Source organism: Crinia signifera, chromosome 8, assembly GCF_055691185.1.
Source record: "Crinia signifera chromosome 8, ASM5569118v1, whole genome shotgun sequence".
NCBI lineage: Eukaryota > Metazoa > Chordata > Amphibia > Anura > Myobatrachidae > Crinia > Crinia signifera.
In genome coordinates, this window is record NC_139224.1 from 76,647,582 (window position 1) to 76,670,200 (window position 22,619).

The window sequence follows — 22,619 nt, forward strand, 5'->3', positions numbered from 1 at the left end:
GTCAATAAGTTTTCCCAGTTTTTTGTGGCAAAATTAGGTGCCTCGGCTTATATTCGGGTCGACTTATACTCGAGTATATACGGTATATATTTTTTTTTAAGTCATTCAGTGTGTATGCTCATTATTGTTAATGGTGCAGGCTTCTGTGCATCATTAATGACCCCATACGGATTCCAGGAAATTACCCAACAAAACAAATAGTAGAGTAAGGCTTCGGCAGACTTCATTGGATACCACATCTGGGAGAGGGTGCCGGATGACTTGCCGACAGTCGGGATTTAGACTGTCAGTACAGTGATGTCAGAATCCAACTGTTGAACTGCCCGACAGTCGGGATCCTGACTTACAGGGGTATTCTCCTTCTTGGGGGTCCTCAACCCCCACAGGAGGGAGAAAAGAACCTGTGGTGAGCAAAGCGAGCCACCGAGCCCGCAAGGGGCTTCTTTGGACCCGTCCCCCTGTCGGGACAACAGCAGATAGGATTCCAATGTCAGGATACTGATGTCAGGATACTGAACGTAAAAATCCCCACTGTTGGGAAGTTATACCACTTCCCTGGGAGAAGTATAGATTTAAAAAAGTAAGAAAAGCTAATAAATAACCTAGCAAAGTGGATAGCTACAAACTGCAGGTCGATTGGTATTGTGGAAGATGTTGGTCTCAGGAACATTCTTAGGTTCACAACGAATGACAGCATGAATGAGCCTCCCTCAAGATGCACCATCACAAGAATAATACAGGAGTTCAGGTTGGAAATGCTGCTGGAGACCTGCAGGTATATTTTAAATACATCATATAGTTTATTTTCTCACCGTCCAGTCTGTAAAAAAAATATAGCATGAATGGGATGTAGTTACGATGCTGGCTCTCGGTATCCTGGCAGTCAAAATCCTGAAGGGAGAGTAAAGGGTATGGAGGTGTATACTTAACGGAGACTGTCTGGGTCCTGGATGCCGCTGTTGGTCTCCCATACCAAATGAAATGGGTTTGTATTTATTTTATTGCTGTTGCAGGTATGTGACTGAACTTCTGGGAGGAAGAAAGTATGTTTTCTCCTCCCAGCAGTTCTGCCATCTCTCTCTGGTCATTGAAAGCTCAGATAACCCTTCCTACATGGTCAAATTTAAGTCTACATTCATAACAGACCTGGAGACACGCATGGGAAATGCCAACCTTGCATATCTGAAGATTGCTACTGCATTGGATCCAAGATTCAAAGACCTCAAGTGTATACCCAAATCTGGAGGTGTGGGCCTCAGTCACCAAATTACTCAAGGAAGTTGGAAGCAACAACATCTGAGCCACCAAATAAAAAGTTAGAATGACCATTTTGCCCATTTTTCACCATGTGGGAGCAAACGGCTGATAATAGTTTGCTCCCACACACTAGACAGATCCTCCCAACCAGCAAAAAACGTAGCTGGTTGGAATGATATCGTCCTGGTGTATGGCCTCCATTATGAATGTTAGGGGAGAAGCTTGATGCTAGGCAGACTTACCATCTCTCTTATCTGATTCACCTCCCTATATTTTTGTTGTGTGTGTGTGATTTACTGCATTGGTTCAGCTTACTTTGCAATAGATCACAAGCAACAAGAATGTGGAATAACCGGAATTCCATTTAAAAAGGCTTTTTTTAAAACAAGGTGGTTTAAAGCAGCCAACCTTGCTGTAAAGCAGTGATTCCCACCTTGGGGTTCCTTAAAGGACTTGCAGGAGTGCCCTGGGTTGGTGATCCATGACCAATTCAAGTTAATTATGTCCAATGTAATAGTCAAATTGTGGACAAACAGAAGTGAATCCTGTCCATTACCACATAACTGACCCTTAGGATGAGATAAACACAATTTACTTAACTTAAAAAAACAAAAAAAATCTGACTTGAACCCTTTGGTCTGGGGTGCCGTGATTCAAAAAAGGTTTGGAACTCCTGCTTTAAAGTATTTAAGACTGTGCTTCTACCACATTCCCACAAAAAGACCTTCCTAGATTTTATGGATTTTGGGTTCCCTGGATCTCTTATCATAATGAGCCTCACTTGACATTCCATGAGTATCCCAAGCTTCTGCCCAACAGTCATCTATTATTTCCTTCTCTAACTTTGCCAGCAAAAACCCCCATCCAGCTTTCTTCTGTACGAATCTTCCTTCATTCCTCTATTCTCAATATACTTTACCAGCCATGTATGCTGTTCTCCATCCAACCTCTCTATTGCTAAATAAAAAACAGTATGTTAGAAGTTACACTTCTATGCTGCTCGCTGTTCCTGTGGCAGACTACCACTGATGCAGTGCACAAAGGCCCCTATAGACTTAGCGGCCCAGTGCTGCCCCTGTCACTTTACCGCTCTCCTGGTCACCCGCTGCTGATTGGGTTGGAGTGGAGTAGGGAGCCCAAATTATATTTTTTTACCTGGGCTGACCACCACCATGTTCCGCCACTGTTCTGTTCACATGGTAAAGAGTTTTTTGGTACATGTAAGTTATTAATTTGGCTTCAATATCTTATTTATAACCTCAATAAAAACAGGATTTCAATAAATAAAATTATTATTATTTATACTGAAACTGGAAATTGACTTGAATAAATAATGTGCATTGGATCGAATGTTGCATTTAAAAAGAAAAGCAAAACAGCCATAGCACCACTTCATCCATGTTAGCCCATTCCTGTACTAATCTGACCTTTATTAAAGTCCATAAAAACACACAAAACAAATATGATATGTGCATAAAGGATAAATGCGGCGTGTATAAGTTAAACATGTATCAATGGTAGAGAAATTATCCAAATCTATGGCTTCTAAAAGTATTTTTCAACTCAAATGAATTGCTTGACCAAATAACACAAATTCAAAGTAAGGCTGTCTATGTTCCTTTGTGTTTTCGGTGGGTGAGGTCATGAGAAATCTAGGATTTATTTATTTATCCATTTAAAGTAATTCAATCCATTAGCAGTTGACTGAAAGAAATGTCTAAAAAAGTTTGCTAAATATAGATATTCCTGTCATTCCAAAGTATAATATGAATTGCTAAAAGGTGCATGGTTCTCAAATCTGGTTTACTCTCAAAAATACTTCTGTGATAATCTCACACAGAGGCAGATTTTACACAAGGCAACCTGGGCGACTGCCTATGGCCCAGTAAGTCCCAAGTAGCCCCATATAGATATCCTGGCACACTAAAAACACTACAGCATGATGTTGCCATACTCCCAAAGTACCACATAAAATGGCCCCATCCACTGAAAGTAGGCAGTTTACTGTAAGTGTGACACATGCATTAAGAATTTTTTTTTTTTACAGTGGGGGCACTCCTCCCCAGCGGCCTCTTAACTGCCTGGCTTCCCACCACCACCAAGAAGCAGCCTCCTAATTGTATCCCCCCTCACCCAGCAACAGCCTCCTTACTGTACCCCTCCCCCTGCGTCTCCCACTGATGTAAACGGGAGCCGGGTCGGATGATCCGTCTTACCCGTTTACATTGCCCTCTACCCAGGTCAGGACCTGGGGAGAAGGTCCGTGTAAAGGGACACGGCGTGACCCATTTACACTGCCGCTGACCCGGGTCTGACCCAGGTTTTTGCGGCAGTGTAAAAGGGGTATTACTGTACCCCCCCCTCACCTAGCAGCAGCCTCCGATCTGTACACCCCTCACCAAGCAGCAGCACCTGGGCTGACTGGACCGGCAAATTGGCAGCTCGTTGTCCCCTGGCCTCAGCTGAGCAGCGTCCAAGTAGAACCCAGTCAGGACAAGTGAGCAGTTCCTGCCCCACCACCATCAAATCTGGACATAGGGTGGTCCAGTCCCGCCCCACCGCCAGTCCAGACACCTACAGCTCAGCAGCTTTCGCACAGCTCTGATGTAATGTACCACGCTTCTGACTGCACAGTAACTATGCTGGTGCTGCTCTGAATAAAAGCCTTAAGCTATGACAGAGGGACACAGTCCGCACTGCATAAGAGTAGCTCCACAACGCAGCTCTCTCAAAACGCAAAGTAGCTTGTGAGCCACCATGAGTTTTTAAATAGCCTTGCTACGGACCTGCCAGGCGCCAGGCGAGGCGAGTTTTCCACTGTGCTGCTTGGCATTAACGAAAGCCACCACTCTGCCCGGCGCAAACTGCTTTCTGGCAAATCTGGTCGCCAGGAAGCAGAATCTGGTCGCCGTGGTTTTGTTGAGCTCTGGATTACCTGGTAAGCAGGTTTGCCTGCTACAAAATAAAGACCATGACTTCATCTTTATCCAGTGTATGTGATTCCTTGTCGCAAGATATATGAATTTATTTATTTATTGGGCCCTTATAGGCTTTTAACCCCATTGGGCTGAGCTGCCCTGCAGGAGCGGGCTCTACCAAGAAATTTCCAGGCATGCCACTAAAGAAAGGGTGCAGTGATGCCTCCAGCGGTGAACCACTGGTGCATCACCATCCCCCGTCGCTGATCCTCCCCATCACCAACCATACTGTTGAGTATCTGGAGCATCACACATGCGGTTTCGATTGTACTTTCAAAATGACCAGAAAAATAGAACTTTTAGGTGAAACTCGACAGTCTATACTTGTTCATAGAAATGAAGGCTATTCCATGCGAGAAATTATCAAGAAACTGAAAAATTTCCTACAGCAGTGTGTACTACTCCATTCAGAAACAGGCTTTACCCAGAGTAGAAAGGTAAGTGGGAGGCCCCAGTGCACAAATGAGCAAAAGGACAATTACATTAGAGACTCTAGTTTGAGAAATCGATGCCTCACAGATCCTCAACTGGCAACTTCATTAAATATGGTCGCTGACCATAGAAAGCTGTGGACGGTGCACGCATATTAAAGTGACATTGAAGTCACTTACATATGTGTGCACGCTATGAAGGAAATGGGCAGGCAGCTGACATCCGGTGATGTCAGCTGCCCGCCCCTGCACCCACATAATGGCCTAGGCTGCACCCTCACAGAAGACTGTTATTAAGGATGCTAGAGGAGGAGACGACCTCCTCTTGTATCCTAAGTAACGGTCTGCTTTAAGGTAGCGGCCATTTTGCAAGTGGCATTTCAACAGGAGCAGCGCCGGGATCTGCTGGTCCCGGTGGGCAGCAATTGACCAGGAGGCGGAGGTGAGAAGGCACACGGGGTGCCCAAATCATAGTTACGCCACTGGGAAAAGGCCAACATGTTTGTACAATTTATTTGCTGCAAATGGATATCCAAATCACAGTTAATTTAAAATAGATTTTAGTCAAACGAAAAAAACAAACATTTTATCCACTGTTCGCAGGGACAAAAAAATTAAATAAAAAAGTGGTGGACGATTACTGTTCTTTTATAACAATTTCCCTCTAACCCCACAGGGGTGTGCAGGAAAATGAGCAAAGACCTCTACCGTATTAGATAGTACTGTAAGCATTTAGACAATGCAGTCACATTCAAAGATACATCAGGGAAAATTAAATATGTCGCCTAAAATAACCCCTAAAGGGCAGATATATTATAAATTCCAAGGACACAAAAAGCTTATCATCAAGACCAGTGATTAACCACTCCAAAAAAAAAACGTAAATACAATTAAGATGCATTAATGTATTTTTTCCGTAATGTATCCAGGAGATTCCCCCTCTCCATCCAATAATCATTAAATGGGTGTCTCTCTTCACTTTCTCTTATTCTTTATCCTCATGTGTCCCAGGTGACAGGCAGACACCCCAGCTCTCCTTCCTGGGCACGGTCTAAATAATTCAGCATCCACATCAATATTGCAGACGGAAGAGAAAAAAACAACTGGATTAAATAGGTAAGAGGAGCTTATTTTCCACTTTACATTTCCTACATCTCAACTTTGCAGCATACATTTTAAACACTAAAGTATGAATGAATTTGGTGCATATGTTCTTTGGGACTCCATATAAGCCAATACAATAAAGCTGATTAAAGTGCATTTTGTACATACTGTATATGTTTGTTGTCTAAAACTATTTAAAAAAAATTGACACAGAAAAACCTAGTAGAAAGGTAAAATTATGGTAGGGCAAATACAAAAATGTATGCATACAAATTCATTCATCATATTACTAGAATTTGAGCACATATGCTTTCAGTTATGTGGTCACTAGAATTAGTGGGGCAGCGATGGTGATCACGGGTAATTGTCCAACAAGGCGGCTATTTAATTCGCACAGAGAAACAACCCTGTTATCCTGCTAAAAACACACAGGTTTTCACTGAATCTATGTATTTTCATGAGTAAATGTAATATTTTTCTGTCAGGCGACCAAAGTGTATAGCCCAGAAAAAAAACCATCAAAGAAACATCAGGAAAAAAAAAGAAAGCAAGAACATGCAGTTTACACTGACATGCACTATCAGGGAGCGCAGTGGTGTGCACTACAATAATCAACACTTTTTTATAAATGTAAAAAATTTATTTAAAATAAATAAAAAGCAATAATTTCAATACATTTAAGTGCACTTCATAAGCTTTTGCAATTGCAAGACAAAACAAACAGGACTAACAACATTTAACATATAGAGGCTTTTTGAAGCATATTTCAACTAATGTGAGGCTGGATATATTTTAGAATGTCATTCAAGGCAGTAGCTTTTAAGCAAGGCTTTTTATAGTTACCAGTCCCGCATAGTTGTTGGAGAAAATTTCTCTGAAATGGTGTGTCCGGCTCAATAAGTGTCCATATTGTGGGTACACAGATCTCCTCTTGTGTAATTAGAGGGGCTCTCCTGTTCGATATGGAGAGATAGTAGTAGCTCTGCAACACCAGTAAATGTAACCTGCTGCTCCGGATGATAATGGCAGCGATAATGGCAGCGATATCTGCGGTGAATAAACCTGGTTATCAAAGGTCAGTAGTCAGCAACAACTTGTTGCTGACTACTGACCTTTGATTACCAGGTTTATTCACCGCAGATATCGCTGCCATTATCGCTGCCATTATCATCCGGAGCAGCAGGTTACATTTACTGGTGTTGCAGAGCTACTACTATCTCTCCATATCGAACAGGAGAGCCCCTCTAATTACACAAGAGGAGATCTGTGTACCCACAATATGGACACTTATTGAGCCGGACACACCATTTCAGAGAAATTTTCTCCAACAACTATGCGGGACTGGTAACTATAAAAAGCCTTGCTTAAAAGCTACTGCCTTGAATGACATTCTAAAATATATCCAGCCTCACATTAGTTGAAATATGCTTCAAAAAGCCTCTATATGTTAAATGTTGTTAGTCCTGTTTGTTTTGTCTTGCAATTGCAAAAGCTTATGAAGTGCACTTAAATGTATTGAAATTATTGCTTTTTATTTATTTTAAATAAATTTTTTACATTTATAAAAAAGTGTTGATTATTGTAGTGCACACCACTGCGCTCCCTGATAGTGCATGTCAGTGTAAACTGCATGTTCTTGCTTTCTTTTTGTTCTGTCTGAGGTACACATACTCTGACAGGGAGCAGCAAGGGTGTGCATCAGTGAGACCTCTCAGATACATAGAGACCAGCGCTTCTATATAGCCCTTCATTGGGCATTCCCCCTTTCTTAAACATCAGGAAACATTGCACAAAAAAACCCTTAAGCCCTGTACACACGAGGCGTTTTAAGCTATGGTCGGTGGGCGACCATATCGCCAGTTTTATTTTTCCCACAGGCAGCCCTTAATAGTCCAGCAATTATGGCAAAATTCTGCATTTTGCACAATGCACTGTGCACTAGCAACTAGCAATATCAGGTCAAAATGAGGTAGAGCCAGAATGAGACAAAATTGCTTGCAATTTTCTGCCAAAATAGTTGGTCGCTGATGAACAGTGCACTGAGCAATATATTGCTGAAAGATATTAAGCCAAAATTGCTCATCAACCATATTGCAACTTGTGTACACACCTTATAGACTTTTAAAATGTAAAACAAACTCAATATATATTCAGGTAGTCTTTACAGAGAATGTTTGGCTGTTTACATCAGTACCTGTCCCAGTTGAGTTTATAATCTATATCAGGCATTCCCAACCACGGTCCTCAAGGCACACCAACAGTGCAGGTTTTAGTGATATCCAGGCTTCAGAACAGATGGTTTAATCATAATCACTCAGGTACTAATTAAGTCACCTGTGCTCAAGCCTGGATAGAACTAAAACCTGCACTGTTGGTGTGCCTTGACGACCGTGGTTGGGAATGCCTGCTCTTGCCAGTATTCAACCCTGGCCAAAATTTTCACCAGGTGAATATTAGTCAGTGTTTGCCCTTTTTTGGGGCAAATTCAGTTACTCCAATCTCCGTGCAGATTTTTTGCCTGGGCAAAAAAGTAAGCATCGGCAAAAAAAAGAGTGCATCAGTGAAATTCATGTTTTTGGTGAATTTGCGGCAGCTTTTGCACCCATATCGTGAAAATATACATAACGGGCATGATTGAATACTGAAAGGCGAATCTTAGCCGCTATTTTACCTGGTGAAAAACTCAAGATTGAATACACCCTTCTGTCTTCATGGAACACTAATAGCCTAGGTTTTAGTGATATTAATGCTTGAACACCGGTCAATTAGTACCTCAGTTGTTTTGATTAAATCGCTGGTCGCTGATAAGAACGGTACACTGAGCAATATATTGCTGAGCGATTTTTAACCCAAAATTGCTCAGCGACCAAACCGCACCGTGTGTACACAGCAGAGATTGCTTAGCATAGATAGACTGTGCAGGCAAGGCATTTTGACTAGATCATAGACTATCATTGCTTAGAAAAAAAAATCGCTTAGCCAAAATCTTGGTACTTATGTATTATCTGGGCTCCCATGTTAAATGCACCCTATTTTTTCATACCCCTACTATCCAACTACACATGGAGTTGATTTTATATAGTGTGGCGAGCGCAGCGAGCCACCGTGCCCGAAGCGTGGTGAGCGCAGCGAGCCCCGCGAGGGGACGCGGTCTCATAAGAAAAACGGGAGCCCAGATATTACATAAGTACAGGTCGAGTATCCCGTATCCGAATATCCGTTATCCGAATTATTCCGAAAACCAGACATTCCAGAAAGTGAAAAAAAAATTTTTTTTTGCTAAAAACTCACTGGGGACATTTGTAACAGCATCACTGGGGACATGATATGTAACTGGCACTATATATGTGCAAGACAATGATTGCTTGGCATTCAAATTCTTTGCTGAGATAGTACACACATTTTGTTTCACATTTTGTTTCACATTTTGAAACCTTGTTTTTTGAACAAATAAAATATATTTGTGTGTATTTTATGTGGTAATAAAATATATTTGTGTGTATATTATGTGTTTATACAGCATAAATGCAAGATACTTCAAAATACATCATTGAAATATTAAAATATTCCGAAATACGGAATAATCCGTTATCCAAAATGCTCCTGGTCCCGAGCATTTTGGATAAGGGATACTCAACCTGTACCAAAATCTCTCCCAAAAGTGCTTAGACAAAATCTCCCCGTGTGTACACCCCTTAATGATAGTCTATGATCTAATCAAAAATCCCCTTCCTGCACAGTCTATCTATGCTAGACAATATTAACTAAAGGAGTACACACAGATTTTGGCAGGAGATTTTGACTATATAGTCAAAATCTCCTATGTTAGCCAAAATCTCCCTATTTTTCTCCTGCTTAAGGCCCATACACACTAGAAGATTTTCGTTACCAAAGACTTTGCCAAAATCTTTGATAGATATATCTTTTACCAAAGTATTGCATACACACTGAGCTATTTTCCCCAAAGAGCAAGAGATTTTCAGGAGGCGAAAGACTTTGCTGAAAATCTTTCATATAAAAGGATATTTACATAATGGGAGGGGTTAAAATTCCAAGGGTGGGAGCAGGGGCCATGTTATTCAGTGCATTTCTTTTCTTGGGGCCTGATTCAGAACTGATTGCTGCGCTGCGTATATTCGGAGCCCAGCGATCAGGTAAATGCCGCCCTGCCCAGGGTAATCCCACCAATGTGCATAGCTATGATTTTATTTGCAGCTGTATTGCCCATTACTTGTTATACACACCAGTACACCTTATGTCACACACCGCGATTCCCATTACACATTATGCCACACACATGATGCCCATTAAGCCACATACCATAATGCCAGGGGCTTAATGCTCGATGCCAGGGGTGGGGGTGAAGTGCTCGTTGCCATGGGGGAGTTTAAGAGCACTGAGAGTAGCAGCCCAGTCGAGAGTGAGTATACATTGCTGCCAATATTCATTGGTGACCAGTATTGCCAGTAATATATACATTGCTGGCATGTTCCAGCAATGCATATATTACTGCATTTAAAATAACATATGTGCCCATTGGTGCCAGATTATATATATATATATATATATACACTTGATAAAGGGTCCACTACCCGAAACGTTGCCTAAGCACCCACTGTATTGGGCTGAGTTTTTTCATCTTTGACTGTTGCTATTTCGGATGAGTGCCAGGAATGCCTGTGTAATTAATCACACATTATAAATATCATTGGTGGCCAGGCATGTGCCAGCAATGTATATATTCTGGCTTATGTGTCATTGGTGCCCAGTGGTACAGTAATATATACATTGCTGGCATGTGCCAGCAATGTATATATTACTGCCTCAAAACAAATTAATTGGTGCCCAGTGGTGCAGTAATATAAACATTGCTGGCATGTGCCAGCAATGCATATATTACTGCCTTAAAACAACTTCATTGGTGGTCAGTGGCGTTATCTGCACACAGCAGGAGCAGGGAGCACGCAAGTAAGCCGGGGGGCGGGGCTTTCAGCTGGGGGGCGGGGCGTCCCGTCGGACTGTATGTCCGGGCGGGGGTGTGTGTGGAGCAGAGACGCTGTCACTGTGCAGCCGCAACGTTGGAGCCGGAGGAGAGGCAGGCAGCGTTGGAGCGGGGAGGGGTGAGTATGAACAGGGGGAGGGAGCTGGCTGTCAGCTGGACTGAAAGACATTCATCTTTCAGCCCGGCTGCTGTACACACTTGGCGATGATGGCTGAAAAACCAGCCATCATCGCTAGGTGTGCTGGTAAAACCAGCAGATTGCCCACCTAACTAGCGATGATGCGGGAGCGCGCATCATCGCTAGTCGGCAATCTGTGTGGCATACACACTAGGCGATTTTCGGCTGAAAATCTCTCAAAACGGTTGTTTTGAGCGATTTTCAGCTGAAAATCATCAAGTGTGTATGGGCCTTTAGTCAATATTGTCTAGCATAGATTGACTGTGCAGGCAAGGCAATTTTGACTAGATCATAGACCATCATTACTTAGACAAAATCACTTAGTCAAAATCTCCAGTGCATCTAGTTAAAATTGCTCTCGAAATTGCTTAGTCAAAATTGTCCATTAGCCAAAATCTCCCCATGTATACACCCCTTAAGCAGGAGAAATACTGGGAGATTTTGACTAACCTAGGAGAACACTGGCCTTGACAGATCGATCATCACTGTGTGCTAAGCGATCTACATTGCTCAGCAAAATCTCTATGTGTGTAGGATCCATTATATTGTTCTATCACTTTGACCGGCTGGTAAATAGTTTCATCAGAATAGGCAATCAAGCAGCAACATTAGGGGGGAGATTCTCTAAGCTAGAAATACGGTAAAAACCCCGTTATCTGGGTATTTACCACATTTTGCCGCATTTTGGGATGCTCTAAGCATCCCCCGCCGGGTTACCGCGGCGAGGGGCATCGCCAGAAAAATCTGGCGATGCCCCATAGAAGCCAATGGGCTTCTAACGCAACCCTCCGCCGCCTTGCGCCGACCCCCCGCATTGCCACCTCCCCCCTCACCTGTGTCCGGGCAGAACAGAGCTGTGCTGCCTGGACCTGTGACCTCCCTGCACTGATCCTCTTCCTGGTGCAGGGAGGACATTAGAACATATGCGATAATTATAAATGCGACGAAGGGGGGGGGGGGGCGGAGATTCTTAGAGAACCTCCCCCAAAAGCAGCTATCCAGGTAAAACTGAAGTAGTTCTTATGATATCAACTGCTCAGAGATAATAGTTTGCCATGTGACAGTATGTTAAATAAATTTAACACAAAAGCACTTAGGATGTATGAATGATTACACGCAAAATAATCAAATATTAACATACTTTAATTACATTTTTTTAATTAATTAGTACTCTATGCAATTTGACATAAATATGAGCATCACGAGTGACGTCACAGGGTCCCCGTCTCCACTATAGAACACCCTACTTACTCGGCATCCATCTGTCAGGCTGCTGCTGTATTGGAGTCCAAGACCCACAAGGTCCCTGTCTGCTAGAGCAGATGCAGCCTGTCAGTGCCGAGTGAACAGTGGCAGAGAGGACAACACTGGATCAGGCGAGTATGTGTGTTTTAATTTTAAGTGTAAAAAGGAGCAGGACCAGTCACAGAAACCAGGGCTGGTTTCAGAAATACAGGGGATTTTTGACCCCCCCATAATTTTGGAACCAGGACCGGCTCAATGAGTATGGGGCTGGTTTGGCTCGGGAAGGGAGGACCCCACACAGGATTTTTTTTTTGTGACCAAAAAACGAACATTACCATGTGTAAAAAAATAAAATAAAAATAAGCTAGAAATAGGAGGCAAATTCTGACTGTCAAAAAAAATTGCACCCTATTATGTTCCAGAAAAATGGAGATTAACCTAATCTGTACTCCATGTGTCTCTGGACCAGTGTAGCATAAACACACAAATATAGACAGCGTCTGAAATCTACAGCCACATTTCCAGGTCAATAGATATTCACAGGGTCATTTTAAGAGAGGACTGGACATGAGTGCAGTTTCTGAATGTGCCGTCCCACTTGCAGATGCAGTGCAGGCTGCCACTTGTCACTACATATGCATGTCTCTGGGAAAAATGGCAACAGCACCCATTTCCCAGTGATTTCTCTATTGCAACAATCAGAATCAGCTTTATTGGCCAGGTATACTTGCGTATACTTGGATTTTTTTGCGGTTACAGTGCAGCATCGAGCAGGGAACACATGGGGGGGGGGGGAGATATGAGGGGGGCATAACTTACATCACATACATTTCTCGGGAATAGAACAGTTCAAGTTAAAAATTTGGTGTGTTCAGAATTGTTTAGTTGTTGGACAGCTATTGGGAAGTTTTTCCTGGTTCTTGTCCTCCTTGCTGGGATGGACCTATAGCGCCTGCCTGGCGGGGGGGTTCAAACAAGCAGTGGGCAGGGTGTAGCTTGTCCGCAGATATCTTTCCTGCATGCTTTATGACCCTGGCTAGGCATAGTTCTTGGACCGTGGGGAGGTCCGCCCCAACGATCTTTTCTGTAATGGCGTCAAGGCAAGTATAGTAAATGGGTGCAGGGTCAGGGTTGTGGGTCCATGACATTGCAGCACATGCTATGTTTAAGCACACATTCCAAGATGGTTAGGTTCAGGAATAAAGGGGTAGATTTATTAAGCTTGGTGAAGTGATAAAGGGCGAAATGTATTCAAATTAAAATGCAATAAAACCCCCGTTTTCCCGCATTTTCATATTTACTAAAACCCAGCCGCACAGAAATCGCCGGGCAAGGTGGTGATAGCCTATAGGCTTCTTTTTGTCGCCTCCGCAACCCCGCCGCCCCCCCCCTCTCCCCTCCCCCTTGGGCTTACCTTTCTGAAAGGTCCTCCTGGACCCTCAAAGGTAAACCCCTCCTACCCCTAGCAACGCAGCCAGACGTCCTTCTGGCTGCAGGGGGGAGGAGGTGGCCCGGGGACAGCCTGCTTAGCTGTCCCCGGCATGATGGGAGAAGCAGTCGGCAGGGAGGTGACTGAGACCCCCCGCACACCACAGTACAGGTGTCGCGGGGGGTCTCAGTCACCGCACCACGATGCCAGCCACATATGTTAGTACATATGCGCTGGCATCGCGGCGGGCAGGCGGCGAGGTATTTTAATACATCCTGCCCAGTGTCTCTGGTTTTTATCACCGGCCAATCAGCTCCTACCTGTCATTTTTCAAACCAAGCCTGTAACTTCACAGTTAAAAGCAGATTGGCCAGTGATAAAAACCAGACACTACCTCTTCACCAAGCTTAATAAATCTGCCTTTCAGTTAGAAAAATAAATAAATAGGCTGCCCTGAAGCCTAGCATTATAGCTAGTATGGTTACAAGAGGAGACCTGTTCAAGTTGGGAATGTTTGGACTGCACTTAGTCATAGGTGAACTGCATTTAAAATCACCTAAGCAATGAGAGTTCTAAACCTCGGCCTACTTACATTATATTCAAATTTGTTTAAATTGCAGTGATGTTGAGCTGTGCTCCAGCACACTTGCCCTATAGTGTGGAAGCCACTACAAGTGTGGCCGTAATAGTGATATACATCTCTCCCGTTCAGCTTCCCCTTGGTGCATTGTATACCCCCCATTATGTCAAATATATATTTTCTAGTATTATATGTATACATGCCCTTTATTATCTTATTTAATACTGATAGATACACAGTGCCTTGTATGTATATTTGTGCGGGTAATAAAATGAATATATCCGTCGGGTTTGTCCCTTGTAGAAATATATATTCTAAATGACAATCTATTCCATTATTATCCCCCTAATAACATGTTTTATCTCTTTTTCGCTCTCGATAGGTGTTCTGTATCAGATTGTCTTATTTTAGAATAGTATATTTCATATAATAACTTAATAGTAGGATTATATGTTTTTCATTCTCGTTTTCATTTTTATATTAATGGATTAAAATATATGTATTTACACGATTAGCTCTTTTAAAAAAAATCTTTGGAATTTTAATATGTAAATCGTATGTAAATTTGTATATGCTTATTGTATTTTTTCTGATTATATTGTATGTGTAAAATTGTATTGTTGGTTATAGCTTATGTCATGGGTCTTCAAACTGTGGCCCTCCAGATGTTGTACAAATCCCAGCATGCTTTGCCACAGTTTTGCTATAAGGGAGTGTTAAAACTGTTGCAAGGCATTCTGGGATTTGTAGTTTCACAACATCTGGAAGGCCACAGTTTGAAGACCCATGGCTTATGTAGATCTAAATGGCCAACAGCTACTAGGTAACAGACATGTTTAAATTTAATGTAATTATACAAACCTGTAAGGCATTGTTAATTACTAGGTTGGGTATTTAAGAAGTAGACCCAACAGTGATAGATACACCCCCTGACGAAGTCCAATTAGCAACGAAACCGGTTGGGCGTGTTTCCTCTGGAACATATTGGTGGAGCCGGGAGTCTGACAGACGCAACGCTGGGAGCTCTGCGGCTACGGTCTTATGCGAGAGACTACTACCCTTTCCTTGTATCTAATATGCTGTAAGCTGTTCTTACTTATATGTACGTGAGCTGCTATACTTTTATAAAGTGAATAGATTTTTATCGCTCATTTGTGCGCCTGTCTCTTGTTTCTTCACATACATACCAAAAATTCAATACTTGCATTCAAACTTGCCACTAAAAAAATATCCCAACATTTCATGGCAAATGCGTTTTTTTTTTTCAAGGTGAGTGACTTTTGTAAAAAGCAAGGTTTTATACCGTGCATATATAAAATCAACAAGGATGTCTGCAGGGTAAGTAGAGAACCACATAAAGAGGACACTGAGAAGTATCTAGTTTTGGTCTCTTTACCTACTCACCCAGTCAAACTGTTTTTGTTACTGGTAAGAGGTGAAACAGAGTGCCTTGCTTCTAAACATCCTTAGCAGATTATCCTATTACGCAGCTGTTAAAATATTACATGTGCAGAGATGGGGAAAATACACATTGTGAAAAGGAAAGTCTGCAATTTAAGGATAATTACACAATAGCAAATTACACATTGCCAAAGAAACCATACAGTGGCAAAAGATAGAAACAAAAACTGGTTAACTGGGCAAATTAGCATACTTGCCATGTCAAATGAATTTTCAAGCAGTGACAGGAGATCTGATAAGCTTCAGATGCTATGTGGCCAATTCTGAACCATAAAAAAAAACACTATCTGTAATACTGTATATCAGCAGGCATTTTAAAAATTAGATGAAACAAAGCAGCTGGTAGCCTGCAGATGAAGGCTAGAGAGGTTCACATGTGGCCTGCTTCCAATCACCACTTTAAACCTGGGAGATAAATACATATAAAATAGGACCGATATCAAGAAATACAATTCTATAAAGTCACATTCAGAAATTTTGTTTACTGAATGATCAAATAAGCATTCAAAAATGGTCATTGTCCCCATCAACTGTTACAAAGCAAAAACCACAGGTCATAACAAAATGCTAAAAAAAAAAAAAAAAAAAGGGGTCACCTGGACAACGAACATCCCAAAACTATTTATTCGCATCCCTACAGATTTAAATCAACCACAACAGGTCTCACTGTCCTAATAATCCAGCATTATCACAGATTGCACCACAAAGCATGAGATTACCGCAGATCCTGGAAACATTTGATTATGGGATAGGATTATTCAGAGATCAGCTTAACCATGCTTAGCAGAAACACAGGCTTTAAAAACGCAGGCAGCTTCTTTGATTTAACACTATTTTACAAACAAATACATAGGGCTAAATTCAATTAGGGGTGAGAAAAGGTGGAGGCCTCAGGGGTTTAGCACCTAGGGTTAATTACAGACCTTTTGTTCTCACCCGTTAAATTAACCGCTCTTTGGGTGTTAACACAGAATGTGTAAAGAGATGCCAGACCTGTGTGTTGTTAACGCAAAAAATAAAACAGTTTTGCAGATAATATACATTTAACTTTTAGTTAAACTGTGTACACATCTATACAATCCCTGTTTTCTTGCGAGCGTTCGATAGACCATACATGTGACCGACCGTCCACAAACACCAGTCGATATGTGCGTACACACCTGTGCAATTTTACTTATGACGTCTGATCTACTCCCGTCCAAACAGTCGCAAGATAAAAGATTGTACCACCGTACACACGCTCTCGATTTGATCTATTGACACATCATATATAAACAAAATTATCATAATGGGCTGGGTTAAGGGCATACTTATAGCAAACCACTATATAGACAGGTTACTCAAAATTAGTCAGCCGGCAGGGTGACTAAACTTCTATATAGACGGGTTATGTGTATACATTTTAGTCAGCCGGCAGGGTGACTAAACTTTAGACGCCAAATTGCACAAGAGGGCTCTGACGAAGTCTGAAGTGACGAAACGCGTAGGGGTGTGGCCTGGCGTTGTCCACCTGTTGCTGTTTCATTGCGAGAGTGTAACCAATCCATCACCCTGTGTGCCACACAGAGATACACGCCTATACATAGCGGTTGTGTGTAACCACCAGCTCTGGTAAGTAACCTTGTACTCATCCATGCTGTGAATTTCTATACAAACTTGCCATATTTTTATTGCACTATGGAGCGCTCTTATTTATTATTCTAGATTACCTCAGCCTGTGGAATCCAGGTACTGTTTGGAGCTGCTGGGCTAAAAACAAAACCCTCAGTGCATGTGAAAGTCATTGTTGCTTTCTGGAGAGGATAACCCATATCCTCCAGCATAAACGAATAACCCTTAACCGAATAATAATAATAATAATAATAATAATAATATCACCACCACATTTGGTTTAAAACTAGCAAACTTGGTTTGATCAGGTTTTAAAATAAGTTTATCTGCACCGGTATCCATACTGGCGGCCACAAGACTGGTGCCGGACCACAAATATCAGTGGAAATGCCAATGCCAGAATCCCAACAACTGGCATACCAATCCATCTTTCATGCATACTACAGATGGGTCAGGTCCCATCCTGGCTGGCGAGTCGCCAGAACGTCCGCGCTGGCGACCCGCCAGCAGCCGCGCCAGCGAATACACTGAGACGTGCGTGCGTCTCACGCGCACGCGCGTCTCAGTCTCCGTCGCCAGCGCGACGGAAACCCTGTCCGTCTCCGCCTCAGGGAGACGGACAGGGTTAGGGGGGGATGCGGGCAGGCGGCGGGGACCCCGGGTTACCGCCGGCAAGCCGGCGGGGACCCGGGGGAACGGATGGAAGCGCCGTCGGAAGGTTGTCCACCTGTTGCTGTTTCATTGCGAGAGTGTAACCAATCCATCACCCTGTGTGCCACACAGAGATACACGCCTATACATAGCGGTTGTGTGTAACCACCAGCTCTGGTAAGTAACCTTGTACTCATCCATGCTGTGAATTTCTATACAAACTTGCCATATTTTTATTGCACTATGGAGCGCTCTTATTTATTATTCTAGATTACCTCAGCCTGTGGAATCCAGGTACTGTTTGGAGCTGCCGGGCTAAAAACAAAACCCTCAGTGCATGTGAAAGTCATTGTTGCTTTCTGGAGAGGATAACCCATATCCTCCAGCATAAACGAATAACCCTTAACCGAATAATAATAATAATAATAATAATAATAATCACCACCACATTTGGTTTAAACCTAGCAAACTTGGTTTGATCAGGTTTTAAAATAAGTTTATCTGCACCGGTATCCATACTGGCGGCCACAAGACTGGTGCCGGACCACAAATATCAGTGGAAATGCCAATGCCAGAATCCCAACAACTGGCATACCAATCCATCTTTCATGCATACTACAGATGGGTCAGGTCCCATCCTGGCTGGCGGGTCGCCAGAACGTCCGCGCTGGCGACCCGCCAGCAGCCACGCCAGCGAATACACTGAGACGTGCGTGCGTCTCACGCGCACGCGCGTCTCCGTCGCCAGCGCGACGGAAACCCTGTCCGTCTCAGGGAGACGGACAGGGTTAGGGGGGGATGCGGGCAGGCGGCGGGGACCCCGGGTTACCGCCGGCAAGCCGGCGGGGACCCGGGGGAACGGATGGAAGCGCCGTCGGAAGGGGACGCGCGCGCCTCTCGTGCGCGCGCGCGCGTCCCCTTCTCACCATCGCCATGGCGCTGGCGGGGGATGGCGGCTGGCGACGCCAGCGCCATCCCCTGCCAAGATGGGACCTGACCCATCTGTAAATCCTTCATGAACAGGCAGGTATGCGCATCATTGCTCGTAGCGTACACACTGAAAGATATTTTGACCAATATCATTCAGAAGGACCAAAATGAACGATATTGGTAAACAAAAAATATATATCATACAGTGTGTATGCAACTTCCCAACAATCTCTCTATAGTCAGAAGTGGCATAGACCAAATTTGTTCCCTATTTTTAGGTGTGATCTGAATTGAACCTCCTGACCATGTTCTTTATTCATTGAGTTGCTGCCACATGATTTGCTAAATAGATATTTGAATTTTTACCTAATGAGTCACCCAAAAAACAAGCGCACACAGTAAATTATTACAAATACATCAATTGAAATACAATGCTATCGGGTACATAATTAAGGATATCTTGAATCAACTAAAATTGAAAAGCCATATGTGAATATGTTCATTGTATTGCATACTGATCAAGTAGCTTGAGCAAGCATTGCTAATCAAGTGTGCATTATTATCACCACAAAATGATGGTATTAACACTATGCCAAGGAGAAATGCATCAGTAATTATCTCAGACAAGCAATTGTTGCTGCCTAGTCATCCAAAAGGGATCAGAAGACAATTTCTGAACAATTTGACATCTATCATTCTGCATGCATATTAATTACAAACACTGATGATAGCTGCCAATGGTCCAGGGATTGTCCGATGTCCAAAATCTTCAATACACCCCTTCCCAATAAAAAATAAGACAACCAGATATTACAAAACAAAGTGGGAGTTCAATAAACACACATTCAGTTAGGGGCATATTCAATTAGTCCCATTTTTTTGTCACTTTAATTGAATAGGTCAAATCAAAATTAGATCTAAAAAAAACCCAGCAAAAAGTGTTGATTTTTCACCTAGACAAAAAAAAAAATAGAAAATCACCAAGTGATTAAGGAACAGATTCTCTAAGCTTCAAAAGTGATAAAATGGAGAGTGATAAACAGCCAGCCAATCAGCTCCTACCTGTCATGTCACAGACTGTGTTTGAAAAATGTCATGCAGGAGCTGATTGGCTGGCTGTTTATCACTCTTGAAGCTTAGAGAATCTGGCCCAATGCCCCTGATTTACAAAAACTAGTTTATTCTAAATACCGGTATGTCCATTACAGAGTTTTATAGAATTTATAGAGATGTATCGGTCCTAAACAAATCCCAAATCATGGGTGTGAATCAACTCAGACAATGTCTAGGTCGACAGTCAATAGGGAAACATTTACAGGAGGTCGAAATGGAAAAGGTCGAAACATGAAAAAGGTGTCAATTTTGACCCCCAAATAGTTTACAGCACTCGCTTGCTATGCTTCACTCTGTTACTGCAGTGTTCGGTATCATTTAACGTTTCAAAAGGAGTCCACATCGATGGTAAAGCATTAAAAAAAAAAAAAAAACTCTCAAATCTGATAAATAAATTGAGAATAACTCCTGTTGACCTTTTCATTTGTCGACTAACCATTGTCAACCTTTTGTCACTGTCAGAGACCCGGATACTCTCACTGTATAGAAAAATCACCCTTCTCTACTGGAGGTATTCCAGGCAAACAGGTTCTCTATTCCACATAAGGTAGTATTGAACTCTCATTTTTGACCAACATATCCTTGGTTGCAGAGATTGTTTTTAATATTGTGAAATGCCTCTGGTCATATGTATATATAAAAAAGGATTGCTTACATTTTTTCAGTGAAAGGGTAGTTTCATCAATTCACTCTCACTGCTTAGGCTAGGGCAGTGGCTCCCAAACTTTTTTGAATCACGGCACCCTGGAACATCAACATTTTTCTGGAACCCCTATAATAAACATCTGGCCTTGGGCTGGGGGTGATTAAGTAAATTGTGTTTATAGGTATTCCTTAGGGTCAGTTAGAAGGTGACAAGATTTTCTACAGTTTATCCACATATATGTTAAGATTGGCAGCTACCAGCACTGGTTTTGCCTGTTACGTGGACCAGAAATAATTTGAACTAGACCTGGGCCACCAACTCAGGGCACCTTTGCAAATGTCCTGAGGCACACAAGGGTACCACGGCACACAGTTTGAGACACAGTGGGCTAGGCAATGGTGTCAGTCTCTCAGTATAAAGCAGATACACCTAGTTTTGGGATAATGTGGTTTAGCTAAAGAGATTTTAAAAAGCACTCTACTCCACTTGTCACTCAGGTTTTTTGCCTAACTAAATTATTAGTGTCAGAGATGTCCTCCTGGTAGGATGACAGCCTATAGTCATCCTCATGTCCCTTTAGTTTGGGCTGCTGTGCTTTCCCGAACAGCACGGATGGTACAATGGTTAGCATTACCGCCGCACAGCACTGAGGTCATGGGTTTGATTCCATCATGACCCTAACAATGCAGAGTCTGTATTTTCTCCCTGTGCTTGCGTTGGTTTCCTCCGGGTACCATTTCCTCCCACAATCCAAAAATGTATTGGTAGGTTAATTGGCTCCCAACAATGAATGTGTGTACATGTGGTAGGGAATATAGATTATAAGCTCCTCTGGGGCAGGGATTGATGTGAATGTTCAAATAATCTCTGTAAAGCGCTACTGAAAAGGTGTGCGCTATATATAAATTAAACAGTTAATAAATAAATAAAATTGCTCACCTTCCACGCCAATATTCATCATCCCACTTCTATTCCATCTTTAGAGTCACAAATTCATTTTATTCACTATGATTCCATATTGTGAGTATTATTTATAAAGCATCTACATACATTATTTATTTATCTGCTCCTTCCCCCTCTTTAATGGCCTTCTTTTTGTTGTTGCAACTTAAGATTCAAAAAGTTTTTCAAGAAAGTAAAATTAAAAAAAAATTAAAAAAATGAAGAAACTACTGATCAAAAAATATGCGGAAAAGAAACTCATAACGTATGTTCCTTTCACACCAGAATGGGCAATTCTGGGGATACTTGACCCCAACATACGTATGACAAAAGAAATTAAGAAACTACTGCTAGCTTTAAGTGCGGCAGGTAGGAAGACCATACTGCAGGGATGGATTGACCCCCCCCCCCCCCCAATTCCCTTTATTCTTGCAAAAATTTCATTTTCTCTTTCGCATGGATTGGGTGGAGGCGGTGGTAGATAGGGGCAAAAGGGTGGAAAAATTCTTTACTCTATGGGATTCATATATAACAACTCTCCCACTAAACACCAGGAGAACTATACATAATAGCTTAAAAAACACAACATGGTACATGACCAGGCTGGCGGCACTAGACCCGCCAGTACAGTTATAAAGATCCTCCAAATGATGGCGTTGAAGCAAGGATGACCTATGATGCAAAATGTATTGAATATATGACTGTACAAACGACCAACGATAACAACTATTTGAAACTTTTATTGTCATATATACAAAATGGAAATATGCAATGTATACCAATTGTATTGTACAAATTATGTAATGTGCACGAAATGTCTCAATAAAAAGTTAATAAAAAAAAAAAAATGAAGAAACTCATTCTAATGACTATATTAAGTTTTCGATGATTGAGATTTGTTCCCATAAGCTACTGAACAGTAAGAAAAAAAAATGTTTTAGCATGTTTGTCAATTGCTATTCAGCTAACCTGTTTCAGTATTCCATAGGTTTAAAATTGCTGACCCACCAACCCAATTTATGATTGCATTCACATTAATTGTATACAAGTCATGGTATAAA

The 22,619-nt window shown here is 42.2% G+C and overlaps 1 protein-coding gene across 5 annotated transcripts in view; it reads right to left on the reverse strand.

The window, feature by feature from the left end:
• Nucleotides 1-22,619, reverse strand: part of RBFOX2 (RNA binding fox-1 homolog 2) — a 190,953-nt gene that overhangs the window by 126,781 nt on the left and 41,553 nt on the right. Inside the window, exon 1 of one of the 5 annotated variants that reach the window (XM_083156684.1) lies at nt 603-750. The exons of the other annotated variants lie outside the window; for them this stretch is intronic. The gene's annotated coding sequence lies outside the window, so the exon portion shown is untranslated. Of the gene's footprint in view, nt 1-602; nt 751-22,619 lie in introns of those variants that run through there. 5 annotated transcript variants of the gene reach the window in all.